Source organism: Ananas comosus, linkage group 18 (genome assembly GCF_001540865.1).
Source record: "Ananas comosus cultivar F153 linkage group 18, ASM154086v1, whole genome shotgun sequence".
Taxonomy (NCBI): Eukaryota; Viridiplantae; Streptophyta; class Magnoliopsida; order Poales; family Bromeliaceae; genus Ananas; species Ananas comosus.
The window spans coordinates 5,455,373-5,470,094 of record NC_033638.1 but is presented as its reverse complement, the minus strand read 5'-3'; positions in this window follow the sequence as shown (position 1 = coordinate 5,470,094).

The following is a 14,722-nucleotide window of genomic DNA, read 5'->3' as shown; positions in this document are numbered from 1 at the left end:
ATGTTTCATCTCTTCTATTTGTATATATATTAATATATATTATCTTTATTTATTAATGCTTTATGGCAATTCAAAAAAAAATAAAATTTTTACTTTGTTAATCTTCTGCCTTCTATAGCATTAGTCCACCGCAACGCATGGGTAACTTCACTAGTTCAAATTATTATGATAGATTCAATGGCATGCGAAAAGATTATATTTGTGTGTGTTGTGGAGCTACTATGCTATCGGAAGTATAGAGGAGTTAATGCTTCCGACTTTTTTGACCCTTGGATCAAGAATTGTACGATCGGGATGGTTGCGGTCCTCTCTAAGGTTGAGTAGTACCTTAAGGGTTGAGTGGTCCCTACAAGATAATAGTATTAACTCAAAGGTTAAAAATGATCAAAGAGGTTGATCTAAGGGCCAAAAATTCGAAAGCACCAGATCCTCTATGCTTCCGATAGCATAGTAACTATACTCTCTCTCTCGCCTCTCACTCTCTCTCTCTCTCTCTCTCTCTATATATATATATATATATATATATATATATATATATATATCATAAATTATAAAGTTTCCAACATACTGTTAAATTGGAAATTAAAATTCTCTAATCTACTATATAGTGCACTACATCCGTCCAATACTAAATTAGGCGATGTACATAAATTGAGAGCCTCCACAGCCCCTACGTATTGCACCAGGTGTAAAGCTAGCATATCGTACATTACTAGTGACGGATCCCGTGAAGGAGCCTGCTATCACGGACAAAGTATTTTCTGCTGACTTTTCCATTGCAATCGCCTATACTTTAAAGGAAAGTTCTATCGGAGGTTTTGCTGGGACATACTAAAAGTTTTTATGCGAGTTTCAAGACTGATGACGCGGATGCCGAAGGGTCAAAAGTTGTGGCCTCCACCCTCACTCCTCAGAAAATTAATTGTAATCCTTTATCTTTCTCTTATCAGTACACAACATTCCTCAAAAACTCTCTCTTTTGTACTTAGTTTTAGGACGAGTGGGTCCCAACTTAGCAAGTTGAGAGATAGGCTTACTCACTTCACGAAGGAAGGCAAGCACCGCATAGGCTAGACAAGTGATTTCGTTTAAGTCTATGACAGTTGGCATCAAAGCGAGTTTGGAGCTTGAAAGCCATGTCTACGTTGGATGTTGCCATCGTTGACACTGTGCTTGAACCTAGAGTGCCCAAGCGCAGCAAGAACAAAGAGCCGCAGATCCTTGCGAAGGAGTTTTGTCCGCTCAAGGACTGCATGGGCTTGTTGGAGGACTCATCTGCGAGAGTAGAGGAGCACTACTCTGTCCTATCCCAATATATGGGGATGATGGAGGAAGGGCTAAATGTCATGGAGGACAACGTCACGGTTGCCATGGCAACTTTTCGCCATCAGCTTAAACAGTTCGGCAGCGACCTCGCTCGTTGCGAGGATGAGCAGAAGGCCTTGTTGGAGGACCTTGTCACCAACATTGACAAGGTCGAGGACCTCAAAATGTGGGTTGACTATCCTTGAGAAAGCGGTGGCTCGTGGCGTCGAGACATGAAAGGAGCACACCTTGAAGGTCCGCGTCCCTGAACCCCCAACACTTCAAGGGTACACAAGATTAGAAGGAGATTGATAATTTTTTTTAGCATATGGAGCTATATCTCAAAGCATTGCTGTTAGAGGACAAGGAGGGTAAGGTCCAAATCGCAGCCATGTACGTCTCTGATAATGCCATGTTGTGGTAGCGTCAACGATCGGCGGAGGTGGAGCAGGGTTGCTGCCAACTCAACGCTTGGGAGGATTTCATGTGCGAGCTCAAGGTGCAGCAGTTCTACCATGAGCAAATCAAACATATTATGTGGAGGCAACTTCGACAGCTCAAACATCGTAGGACACTCAAGGAGTATGTCCAAGAATACTCAAAATTGATGTTTGCAATCTCCAACATAGCCAATGAGGATCGATTGTTCTTCTTCCTGGATGGCCTTCAACCATAGATGAATAAAGAGTTCGTGAGGCGAAATGTGAAGGATCTAAACTCTGCAATCACTTTGGCAAAGAAAGTACCTGAGCGGGAGCGAACCGAGGGCATTCGAGGTGAACCACCAAAAGTGAGTAACATTAAAGGTAGGGGAGGGCACCGCAATCCAGGGGACACGAATGGGTGTCACACCGTGGAGTCCTTTGGCTTTAACAGCCACTGGGGAAGTGCTCAAATTTTTTTTTTTTAAAAAAAAAACCTTGACTCCCAGGGTATACCAAATCCGTCACAAATACAGGGAGTCCACTGTTCACACGGACAGAATCTTTCATGTATTTGCACGGCATCGCACATGTACAAGATACAACAATAACTGTATGAATATCTACATACATTAAGCACATCACAATTACCATTTATTTCATCACAGATATTCACATCCACATCTAATAGTTTAAAATGTTTTCTATCCGAAAACTTATTTTAAAACACTAAGAATCATGAAAGCAAAAATAACTCTTTTTAAAATCGTTTCCAACACGGAAACATTTTCTTTTGAAAACGCACTACCACGCGAGGTAGAAAACCATATTCATTTTGTAAGAAGTCCATAAATCCTTTATTACATTCGCAAAATCTCAATTATTCAAATAAAGAAAACCACTGAACCATTAATAGTAAGTCAATTATTAAAAAGGCAGGTTTGAGAAGTTTAACCAAAACGACGGGCCGATAGCTATATCAAATGCTAAGTTGTGTGCCTCGTGAACCGTCCCCACTCGGACCCGCGACGTCACCTAAAAGGAGATGGGGGGTGAGAACATGTACACATGTCTCCCTTCCTGGTGGGCACCGCAAGCCGACGAGCGCGAGGGGTACTCACCAGTCAAGGAGGATAAACAAAGGTATAGAAAACGGTAATACAGTAGCAATGATAAACAAAGAAACGGGAAACATATATAAACCACTACTACTATTGTATGCATGCATCAACTGGACGACTAGTCCAAAAGTATCCAATCAGAAATCAGCCATGTTGGTCCACACACCTCAGGCCTGTGCCACAATTGCTCTAAACCGTAAATGACCCAAGTATAAGCTCTTCGGTCTGAAAGTATATAACCCCAGCATAAACTCTTGGGCTTACGGACTGACATTCCGAACCACTTTTTCGGAAAAGAATATCTTCTTGCGGTGGATCAGACTGCTGGTGTTCGTAAAATGCGTATGAGCAGTGGCGATCGATGCTGATATGCTCAATAGCCAAATATCAGCAACTAGCCGACAATCCAATCCCTCAAGGTATACTGATCGTGTAGGTCACCAAGTAGTCCAACCCACCAAGTAGATCACAATAACAGATGCAATGAATCGACCAAATACGTCACAGTACGAGATACAAGAACCGACCGACTAGGTTACAGATCTCACATGTAATCATAAATCTGCTCTACTTCTACTCATGATACTAAACATGAAAACAACAAAGTAGAGCGTAAAAGGAATAACAAAAGTGCTAGGCTCAACGTAACGTATATGCAGGATAATAACAGGAAAAATGGTAAAAAGATGTCACCGAGTGTGCACCACTGTACCGACTTTGGGTTGAAGTACCCACCCGTATGTACGTAGCACTATTCTTCCAACTGCGGAAGAATATCAACCGGACCTACGAAGGGTCCACCGGATTAAAATCCAACCCAGATAAGAACCACTAACTCACAATCCCATCTATAAATCCAGGGATCGGTTTCCCAAAATCGATTACCATAACTCGCCGGAAGTCCCGAAAATCGCACCGAGACTCTGCCGAGACGCACGAACTGTCCCGGAACTCACCGACTCGTGCCACAAGTCACCCGCTGCCACTAAACAAAATAATTTGTGTGACTTGGCAGCAAACACATATCCTCACATCGAAACGATTATCGTCGGATAACTGTTCCGATCTGGGTTCTCGAAAGTGTCAATTTCGACACTGGAACCCACTGTCGCTCACCCATCGTCTTCAAACCCTCGAAACGACGCGGTTGGCTAGCCAACAAGGCTCAACGACAACATGATCTACAGTGAGGTACCGTCGGAAGAATTCTGAACCGAAATCGCGTTCTGTCGGCAGATTTCACCGAAAAACGCACCGAAAATCGACATTCGATTTCCTAAAAGCCCTAAGGCCTTGGACAACTAGTCCAGAGGTCATCCGCTGCCCGCACACACTACCCACAGCAGCCACAAAACGTACATTTACAAATAAGCCCCCGCGATTGTCTAAAATCACATTATTTCATGTGGTTTTTTGGGTTTTACAGCCCGACAGCGCAAACCGAGGACTTTCGAGCTTGGTTGAGACACCCGCTGACAGGTCTTGACGTGCCGGAGGCCGTTCTCGCGCTTTAGAGCAAGGCCGACCATTGTGGAGAGCGCAAAAGCAAGGAAAAATTTCTGTGAACAGCTCGCACAGTGCCTAAACGGCGCTTATCTCGCAATCCAGGGCTTCACGGACCCCAAAGGAGGTGAGAACGATGATCGACACAAACCAAGGATCGTCGTGCTCACTTCTGGGAGTGTCAGTGTGTCGTCGGATAGCTGAAACAGCGATCGAAACCCCAAACAGTGCTAAGAAAATACTAAATATACTCACCGGAGCTTGGTGGAGCATAGGGTGGCCGGCGGCGGCCGGATGGCAGGCGCGCCGGCAGGGGGAGGCTGCGGCAGGTCGGAGGGGGCCTGAGCACGAGCTGGCCTACGGCGGGAGGCGGCCGGTGGCGCGATGGAGAGGGATGAGCCCGTGAGACTTGGCTTGGGCTCATGGGGCAACGGCGGCCGAGCGGCGGCCGAGGGAGCGCCGGGGGACGGCGACCAGTCACCGGTGGCCGAAGGAGGGCGGTACGATCGACCGTGGGCGGTGGCGTCGTGCAGCAACCTCAAGTCGAGCTGCGTCTGGGCTGCCGCAGGGAGCTAGGGCGGTGGCGGCGGCCAGCGGGGATGGCGGCGACGGCAGGCGAGTGGTCGCCGGAGGCCCAGAAAGGCGGCGACGGTACTCGGGCCTCGAGTTCAGCTGAGCTCGGCCAGTGCTAACCGCTGATGGCCGCGGATCAACCAATGGAGGGGGGCCCGACGCGTGTGGTCAACTCCTTGAGGTCCATGGCCAGGAAGATAGTAGCTTAGTGGAAATGATGATGGAGAAGAGGCAACGTCGACTTTTCTGGCGGCCGGAGTCCCTCGCCAGCGGTCGGGGTGCGCTCGCGGCTAGGGCAAGAGGGTGCTGGGGACGGTTGGGCGTATCTGAGGGAGCTGGGACAACTAGGGCTAGGGTTTCGTGCATGAAACCCTAATTGCTCCATTACATACCAAGTGTCATTTTTGCAAAACAATCCTTCATATCTGAGGATTGGATTTTCAGCTAAGTCCCTCACAGCACGAGCGTTTTGCGCATACACACCTCGACATTCGAAATCACGCGAAACGATACATAAAATATTGGGTTTTTCGTAGATTTTTCGTTTCGCCAATTTCGGCCCCTCATCGGACTTTATGCGATTCCTGGAGATCCGTCCGTCGGATTTTCGATCGGATCGTACCAGCGCGTTCAGTACGACTGGGGCAACGAACTCACAATTTCATTTCACCCGATATGATCACCGATTTGCGACGAAACCCATCCCATCTCTATGTTTCCAAAAATCACACACACACACACACACACATATATATATATATGTGTGTGTGTGTGTGTAAATCAATTAAACCCCCTTTTTCTCGAAAATCGTGTATCAAAATTTAATTTCGTATGTTCCATTGGGTCCAGGATAGTTGAACCGTCGAAAACGAGCTTTTGGATCACTATGAACGGAGTCCAATATGCACTAGAAGCCATCTCTACTGATTGGCCTCTCCGAAAAACCGGAGTTACTATTCACTTAAGTGATTAGTACAGGTCACGTAACTTCTCCATCCTAACTTGTTTCCTCCTGAAACTTGTCGAGTTCTTATGTAATTAAATTTTACACAAAAACATCCTCAACAAAGGATTTATTTGCCCCCAAAAATTCCAGTCCTCATATTATCCCCCCCTTAAAGGAAGTTTCGTCCCCGAAACTTTACCACGTACCTACCGTAATCGAATTCGGATATCACTCCACTACTGCGGTATCACCTGTGAGTACTGGTCAGTCACATTTCCTTGAATCTAGATAGATCAACCTCCGAAGAAGGGAAGAATAAACTACAGTTTCACTCGGACAAGATGAGGGAAATATACCAGCTAATATATATGGATCAAACCCACAAGGATCAATATCATCCAATAACTTGCGGACAAAACTGTTCCGCAACTGGGGTTATCCGATCCCATAATTGCCAAATCTGAGATAATAACTTACTACTCAGAAACTCTATGTCTACCCAAACTTAGACTGCGTAGAAGTAACCGACTCATCTACGCCGAAAGTTCACGTAGAAAAGTCACGGGACAACACCACAACTCATATGTATATTTTCGTAGGTTGAAACGACATACTCCGACTAGCCAACAACACCAACCATCTCATCTCGAGCGAAGGCATATCATTATCCTAAAACTTGAGTCAATAGCACTCACCTCGGATACCACAGTCTCCTACCAGTTAAAACATAAACAACTGAGGTCAAACTCCTAGTATCGAAAACCCACCCACAGTATTCGACGCTCCTAGGTTCAAGACCTTACCTTCCGCTTTGTCACAAGGTCCAAGGCTGACAATACCAACTGAGCTCGACAATTTTGTCTCCTCAATAACTTAATCTAGTACAATCAAACCAACATATGCTCCTTGCAAGTTTATCACTTGATGCACAGGGTTGCCAATCGCAATATGCGACAATAACTATCGATAATGCCTAACACCTATCTCCACGAGACCCTGTCGCTGACCCTAGCAGTCGATGTTCCCACCCACCAAACACCTGTCTCATTGAGACCTAGGTACACCTGTCACCAAATAACCGGACAAGCATACTATTGCAAGATTTGCACGATAAGCCGAGTCACAAACCTTATACACTATCACATACCGCGACAACCAAAGCCAATAACTAGGCTCAAGCCGCTCATCAATCATGATTCAGAACCTCCCGGCAAAAAGTCGAGACTACCAATCAACGCAAACTTTTAGTTGTGAAAGGCACAACTAAAGAGCTAACGAGCACCCAGACTCGAACCAAAGTCAATACTTTTTGCAATGACGATAAATCAACTGCACAAAACCTGCCAAGGAAATACCCCAAGGCTCGCCACGTGGTCATAGATGACCAACACTCCAGGTTTTTCCACAAGACAATCTATAGAGATTGTCTTGCAAGAGACAACACCGACCCAATCCAAAAGTCCTAAAGGGGAAAAGAGTATTTTGTCCCAACTTTCGACAGTACATTGTTTGCAGCCAATATACTTATCAAAAGAAAAGCGAAATACTCGAAGATCCACTACCAACGACAAGTTGGAAGGGCGACACATCGAAGTACCAAACCACTTGATACATCTTTACTGAACCAAAAGTTCACAACCAAAACCGTCGAATCACCGACTTTGCAGGTCAACATTCGAAATCCAGTTAACTTTGAGTCGACTCACTAAGAGTCCCACAATATACTAACCAAGGTGTTGGATAGTTGCACACTATGGCTCGTGGCGTCGAGACACGAAAGGAGCACACCCTGAAGGTCCGCGTCCCTGAACCCCCAACACTTCAAGGGTACACAAGATTAGAAGGAGATTGCTAATTTTCTTTAGCATATGGAGCTATATTTCAAAGCATTGCTGTTAGAAGACAAGGAGGGTAAGGTCCAAATCGCAGCCATGTACCTCTCCGATAATGCCATGTTGTGGAAGCGTCAACGATTGGTGGAGGCGGAGCAGGGTTGCTGCCAACTCAACGCTTGGGAGGATTTCATGTGCGAGCTCAAGGTGCAGCAGTTCTACCTTGAGCAAATCAAATATATTATGTGGAGGCAACTTCGACAGCTCAAACATCGTAGGACACTCAAGGAGTATGTCCAAGAATACTCAAAATTGATGTTGGCGATCTCCAACATAGCCAATGAGGATCGATTGTTCTTCTTCCTGGATGGCCTTCAACCATAGATGTATAAAGAGCTCGTGAGGCGAAATGTGAAGGATCTGAACTCTGCGATCACTTTGGCAAAGAAAGTGCCTTAGCGGGAGCGAACCGAGGGCAATCGAGGTGAACCACCGAAAGCGAGTAACATTAAAGGTAGGGGAGGGCACCGCAATCCGGGGGACGCGAATGGGTGTCACGCCGTGGAGTCCCTTGGCTTTAAAAGCCACTGCGGAAGTGCCCAATTTTTTTTTTTTTTAAAAAAAAAAAACCTTGACCCCCAGGGTATACCAAATCCGTCACAAATATAGGGAGTCCACTATTCATATGGACAGAATCTTTTATATATTTGCACGGCATCGCATATGTACAAGATACAACAATAATTGTATGAACATTTACATATATTAACCACATCACAATTACCATTTATTTCATCACAGATATTTACATCCACATCTAATAGTTTCAAATGTTTTCTATTCAGAAACTTATTTTGAAACACTAAGAATCATGAAAGCCAAAAGAACCCTTTTAAAAATCGTTTCCAATACGGAAACCTTTTCTTTTGAAAATGCACTACCACGAGGGGTAGAAATTAAACCATTTTCATTTTGTAAGAAGTCCGTAAATTCTTTATTACATTTGCAAAATCCCAATTATTCAAATAAAGGAAACCACTGAACCATAAATAGTAAGTCAATTATTAAAAAGACAGGTTTGAGGAGTTTGACCAAAACGACGGGCCGATAGCTATATCGAATGCTAAGTTGTGTGCCTCACGAACCGTCCTCACTCGGACCCGCGACATCACCTGAAAGGGGGTGGGAGGGGAGGGATGGGAGGGGAGGGGGGGGTTGAGAACATGTACACATATCTCCCTTCCTAGTGGGTACCGCAAGCCGACGAGTGCCAGGGGTACTCACCGGTCAAGGAGAATAAACAAAAGTATAGAAAACGGTAATACAGTAACAATGATAAACAAAGAAACGGGACACATATATAAATCGCTACTGCTACTTTATGCATGCATCAACTGGACAACTAGTACAAAAGTATCCAATCAGAAATCAGCCATGTTGGTCCGCACATCTCAGGCCTGTGCCACAATTGCTCTAAATTGTAAATGACCCAAACTCTTGGGCTCACGGGCTCTTGGATCAAAAAGCATATAATCTCAGGCCTGTGCCACAATTGCATTGTTACCCCCTGAACTTTTCGCGAAGTTTCACTTTACCCCTCGAACTCCTAAAATGGACATCCATCACCCTAAACTCCAATATTTCGTTCATGTTACTCTTTCCGTCAGTTTTTCGTCAAGCTCCGTTGACGAGAAACTGACGGAAAGGGTAAAACGAATAAAATATTAGAGTTTAGGATGTTAAATGCCTATTTTAGGAGTTTGAGGGGTTAAATGAAACTCGCCAAAAGTTCAGGAGGTAGCAATGAAATTTACCCCGAGAGGACTCTTGACTATAAATTATTTTATTATAATATGTTACTTATGGATTGACTGCTAATCCTCAAGTTAGTGATCATGCTTCATTTTGAATTTATATATATTTTTATCCTAAAATAAATCATAACATAATTTATCCTACATTTTATTGTAATAAAAGCGAAAGAAATGAATAGAGTGGCTTAAAGATAAGAAAATAGTGATACTAACTACCTACGATGCTCGAACACTATGCTGTCCTGATGTATTCACTAATATGGTTGATTTACAATAGGTGTCCTCACTCGGATATAGATATTTTAATTCTCAGTTAATTTTCTATAGTACTCGTTTGTTTCTTTTATCTTTATAAGTATTGCCCTAGAAAATACACTTAAATAAAATGTATGTACTTCATTTCAACCAATTAGAAATTTTTAATATAAAAATAAATTATAGTTGGGGTAAATTGCATTGTTACCCCCTGAACTTTTGGCGAGTTTCACTTAACCCCCTAAACTCCTAAAATAGACATCTAACACTCTAAACTCTAATATTTTATTCGTTTTACCTCTTCTGTCAGTTTCTGGTTAACAGAGCTTGACGGAAAACTGATGGAATGGGTAACATGAATGAAATATTAGAGTTTAGGATGTTAGATGTCCATTTTAGAAGTTCGAGGGATAAAGTAAAACTTCGCCAAAAGTTCAGGAGGTAACAATGCAATTTAACCTGTTTTAGTTTTATTAGAACTGACAATCTAATCCTCTATTGCCTTCAAAATCCTTAGCTTTCTTACAGGTAAGAATGAAATCTTGAATATTCTTACTAGCATGAGTCTGTATAAACAGAAGGCAAAGCCTATTTAATTTCTATCATTTCTTATAAAAGGCCTTTTTAGCATCAATGCTTTTAACATGAAGTGGAGATGATTCATCCACTTGAAAAATCAAATGTAAATCCGTGCACCCTAATTATGGGTGAAAGTACTTAGGATAAACTCAGATTGAATCTAACACCATATTCGATCAAATGTGAATACAAATATCAAAATTACGTATTCGGTCGAATACAAATTTGGATGTTATATTTACAATATTTTTAAATTCAAATTAATTCAGATGCAGATGTATTAAAATATTTCAAATTTGGATTCAAATTCAGATTTGGATTTAGATTCGAATTCAAATTTGGATTCGGATTCGGATTCGATTTCGAATATCCAAAAAATAATATATATTATTATTAATTCATATATTGCGGAAAAATAATAAGAAGGGTGTAGCTTAGATGGTAAAAAATACTCTTATGTGAGATGAATTCGATTTCCCACACCTCAAATTATTATTAAAATTCAATAATAATAATAATTTAAATTCAAATATATATTTAAATTTAAACTTAGAATAATTATAATTATAAATTTGGATTTGAATTATACTTTGGGGTTTGATTGCTGGTTTATTATGCATTTTCTTCAGTTTATTATGAGTTTTGAAATTATATTTGTATTTGTTAAATCTTAGATTTTTTTTTTTTTTTGAGAGATAGGTAGCACGCTACCTGCTTCGTTTATTTCATTTAGAAATAAACTTAGCTAGAAATGTGAATCAACTAGGATTCGAACTTGGGTCTCGGGTATTAACCACCAAGCCCTTTGCCACTTGCTCTAGGGACAGTCGGTGTTAAATCTTAGATATTATTCAATAAAATATATATAGGTATATAAAAATTTGAACAAGAATGTGAAATTTTTAATTATATTATTGTTAATTCTAGTTCATATTCATATGCGTATATTAGAATATATTATTATCCGAATAATATTCAAATACAAATAAGATCCATATCCGAATCCGAAAAAATATTCAATTATATTCTAATTCATTTTTAGTAGATATGGTAATAAAATTTTAACATTATAGATATGGTAATCAAAATTTAACATCCGATATATATATATATGCGTATTCAAATTCACATAGAAAAAAATAATAAATATGAATATAATTTCATCAAATCTCCGACCGTATCCAGCTGTACGTTTTCACCCTAGGACAGACTCATTGAATATGAGTTTCCATGCTTTCGTGCATGCACCTGCCATCCTCTTTTGTCTATACGACACTAAATGAATCTCACTTTCTCCTTCTAATTCAATTATTTTGAACATGCATGGTTTCACTCTCATAAAAGACGAAAAATTATTATGAAAATTTTGAGATAAATTAATTAATAAAAGAAGAAAATGGTACAATTCAATTATTTTGAACATGCATGGTTCCGCTCTCATAAAAGACGAAAAACTATTATGAAAATTTTGAGATAAATTAATTAATAAAAGAAGAAAATGGTACAATTCAATTATTTTGAACATGCATGGTTCCACTGTCCTAAAAGACGAATAACTATTATAAAACTTTTGAGATAAATTAATTAATAAAAGAAGAAAATGGTACATGTATATGACAGTATCCTCACTCCCAAGTCAATTACTTAAAAAATATCCAATGCCATCATGAAAGTAGACTTGAAGATCATCCAAACCATCTCAATCTCATCTGCCAACCACCTCTCGGTCCCATCTTTTTAATTAGTTTGGTTCACGCATAAATAACCGCAATGCAATTATGTAATGATAATAATTTTTTTTTTTTTATAATGATGGAATAATAATGGGTTCCTATCGCTAGTATTTCATTACTATCAAAGGGAGAGGACCATTTCTATATATATATCTCCAATCCACTTTTTCATCATGGGGATAGCTACAGTTTCTTTTTTTTTTTTTTTCATAATTGACTTAATGGGGCGGATAACAATTCGAACCGGATCAATAGGGCCCCTCCAAAACGGATCATGTATAAGACTCGAGTCCAACAAATTTAAAAACAGCGATGATAGACAAAAAAGAGTGCAATAAGAATTTTCTTCTATTGATTAATTTTAAATTACTCAGAAACTTATTTATTAGGTTAATTTTAAAATTTTGAAGGGTATTTATAATAATATTTACAAGGTTAGTAATGAAATTACTTGAATTTGCAGGGGCATATAGTAAATTTCTCCAAATTTTTTTTACTTTAGCTCTCTTTCCAAAAATTGTGCAATTAATTATCATTTGTCTACTTATAGTATGACAGTCTAACTCATATTAGTTGTAGTATTTATAAGTATGTTTTGACCAACAACGTGCTTTTCTTATTTAGTTGACGTTTCTATGGTGATGAATGATAATTGGTCACATATTGTGACTTGTTCAGCCTAAAATTATGTCTATTAGGTAATGTACCGATCGAGGACTATCCACATACGCAAGCGACGAGTCAAATGTAGAAGAACAAAATCAACATATCAATGGCTCGATGGTTGGTACCTGAGGTTCCAAGTTCGAATCATAGTTGATTCACATTTCCAGCTAAGTTTGTTTCTAAATGAAATAAACGAAATGGATAGCGTGCTATCTATCTCTCTAAAAAAAAAAAAAAAAAAAAAATCAACATATCAAGTTTATCCGTACTAGTATTGGATCCGCGCTTTTAATTTGTGCGAGTAGCCGAAAAAAATAATATTTTAATCAATTAAGATATATATTATAATTATTAAATTGAAAATTTATAACTAGTGAAAAAAAAAATTTATAAAGTAACCTTATGTATATTATAAAAAATAATCTTTTTTATTATATATTTTTTTAAAACTTTCAGTATTTAAAGAGTTAAATTATTCTAACAATTTTGTTTAAAAGTTCAACCAAGTTTGGGTAGCCATTTTATAAATAATTTTTAACTAAAATTTAAAATTGGAGGAGTTATTTTAAATTGCAGAAAAGACAAAGGTGTGTTTATCTTATTAAAATTGATTGGAAAAAGAAGAAACTATTGTATGCACTTGATGTATAATAATATTTCATACACCGCAACTTATATTAAATGACAAATTTTTAAATATCAAAACTTAATTAAATATAATATGTTATACAAAGTCTAATAATTTAAATTATATTTAATTAATTAAATTTTAAAATCTCTATTAAATGACTTCAAGTATGTGGTGTATTTACACATATATATTCCATGCAGAGAATATTTAACAGAATGCACTCATAATTTCAAAGAAAAAGAGGATAAATCTTTGCTTGCACCTAGTGTATATTAATGATCCATACACCACACAGTATATTAAATAATTGATAAATATTTAATAATTAGTATTGTAAAATAAAATACAATATAAAATATTTAAATAATTTATTATATAATATAAATTTATCTTTTATGCGTAATTTAGAGTCAATTTACGATGAAATGAGTGCATCCAAATTTTCATAGGATATTTGGCAATTTCTCATTAGTTCATTATTTAATTGGCGACGTGGCTATCCATTTTTGTTGGATGTGATCTAAAGGTGTCCGTGGACCTGGTCGAATCGGGATAATTAATATACCGTACCCACAACCTAAAAAGAAATGGCTAGAAAATATCAATATATATATTATATATATATATATATTATTATATATATAATATATATATATAATAATATTATATATATATATATATATACTAAGTAAATATGTACGTTGCCAATGCACTGTAATATTATTACGGCGAGGGTAAAATTCTTTTTTAATAAATTTAATTTTATTGCATATTTATATGATTGCTAAATATAATATCTTAAATTTTAAAATAATAAATTTCCTCGCTATTAGAAGATATGCTTGAATGAATTATTATGAAATAAATAATATCATAATCGCGAAAATTACAAAAAATATTTTGACATATATAAATGAAATAAATAAAGTTTAGAATAGCTAAAAAGATATAATAATATTCTTTTAAATAACTCAAGAAGCAGAACAATAGAATTCGCATCTTCTCTGCATCATTGATTCAATAGCATCTTTCTTGCATAATTGATGTAATATTCTCGCAATGCATTATGTATCTTCCATGTATAAAAGAGGCTGCAGTAAATGCAAGAAATCATAAATTAATTGATGGATGATAAAAATTGAGTACTGAAATTGTTATTTGCAGCCTAAAATATTTTTTACCATACCTCCTCCTATTGATCTCCTCAAGCTCAGCATTTGTGCGATTGCATAAGTATCTTCCACCGCTTTGCCGAACTTGTTTGACAAACAACCCCTGAAAAAAAAAAATATGAGTTACTCATCACCACCATTACTAAACTCTCATTATATGATCTCTCTCT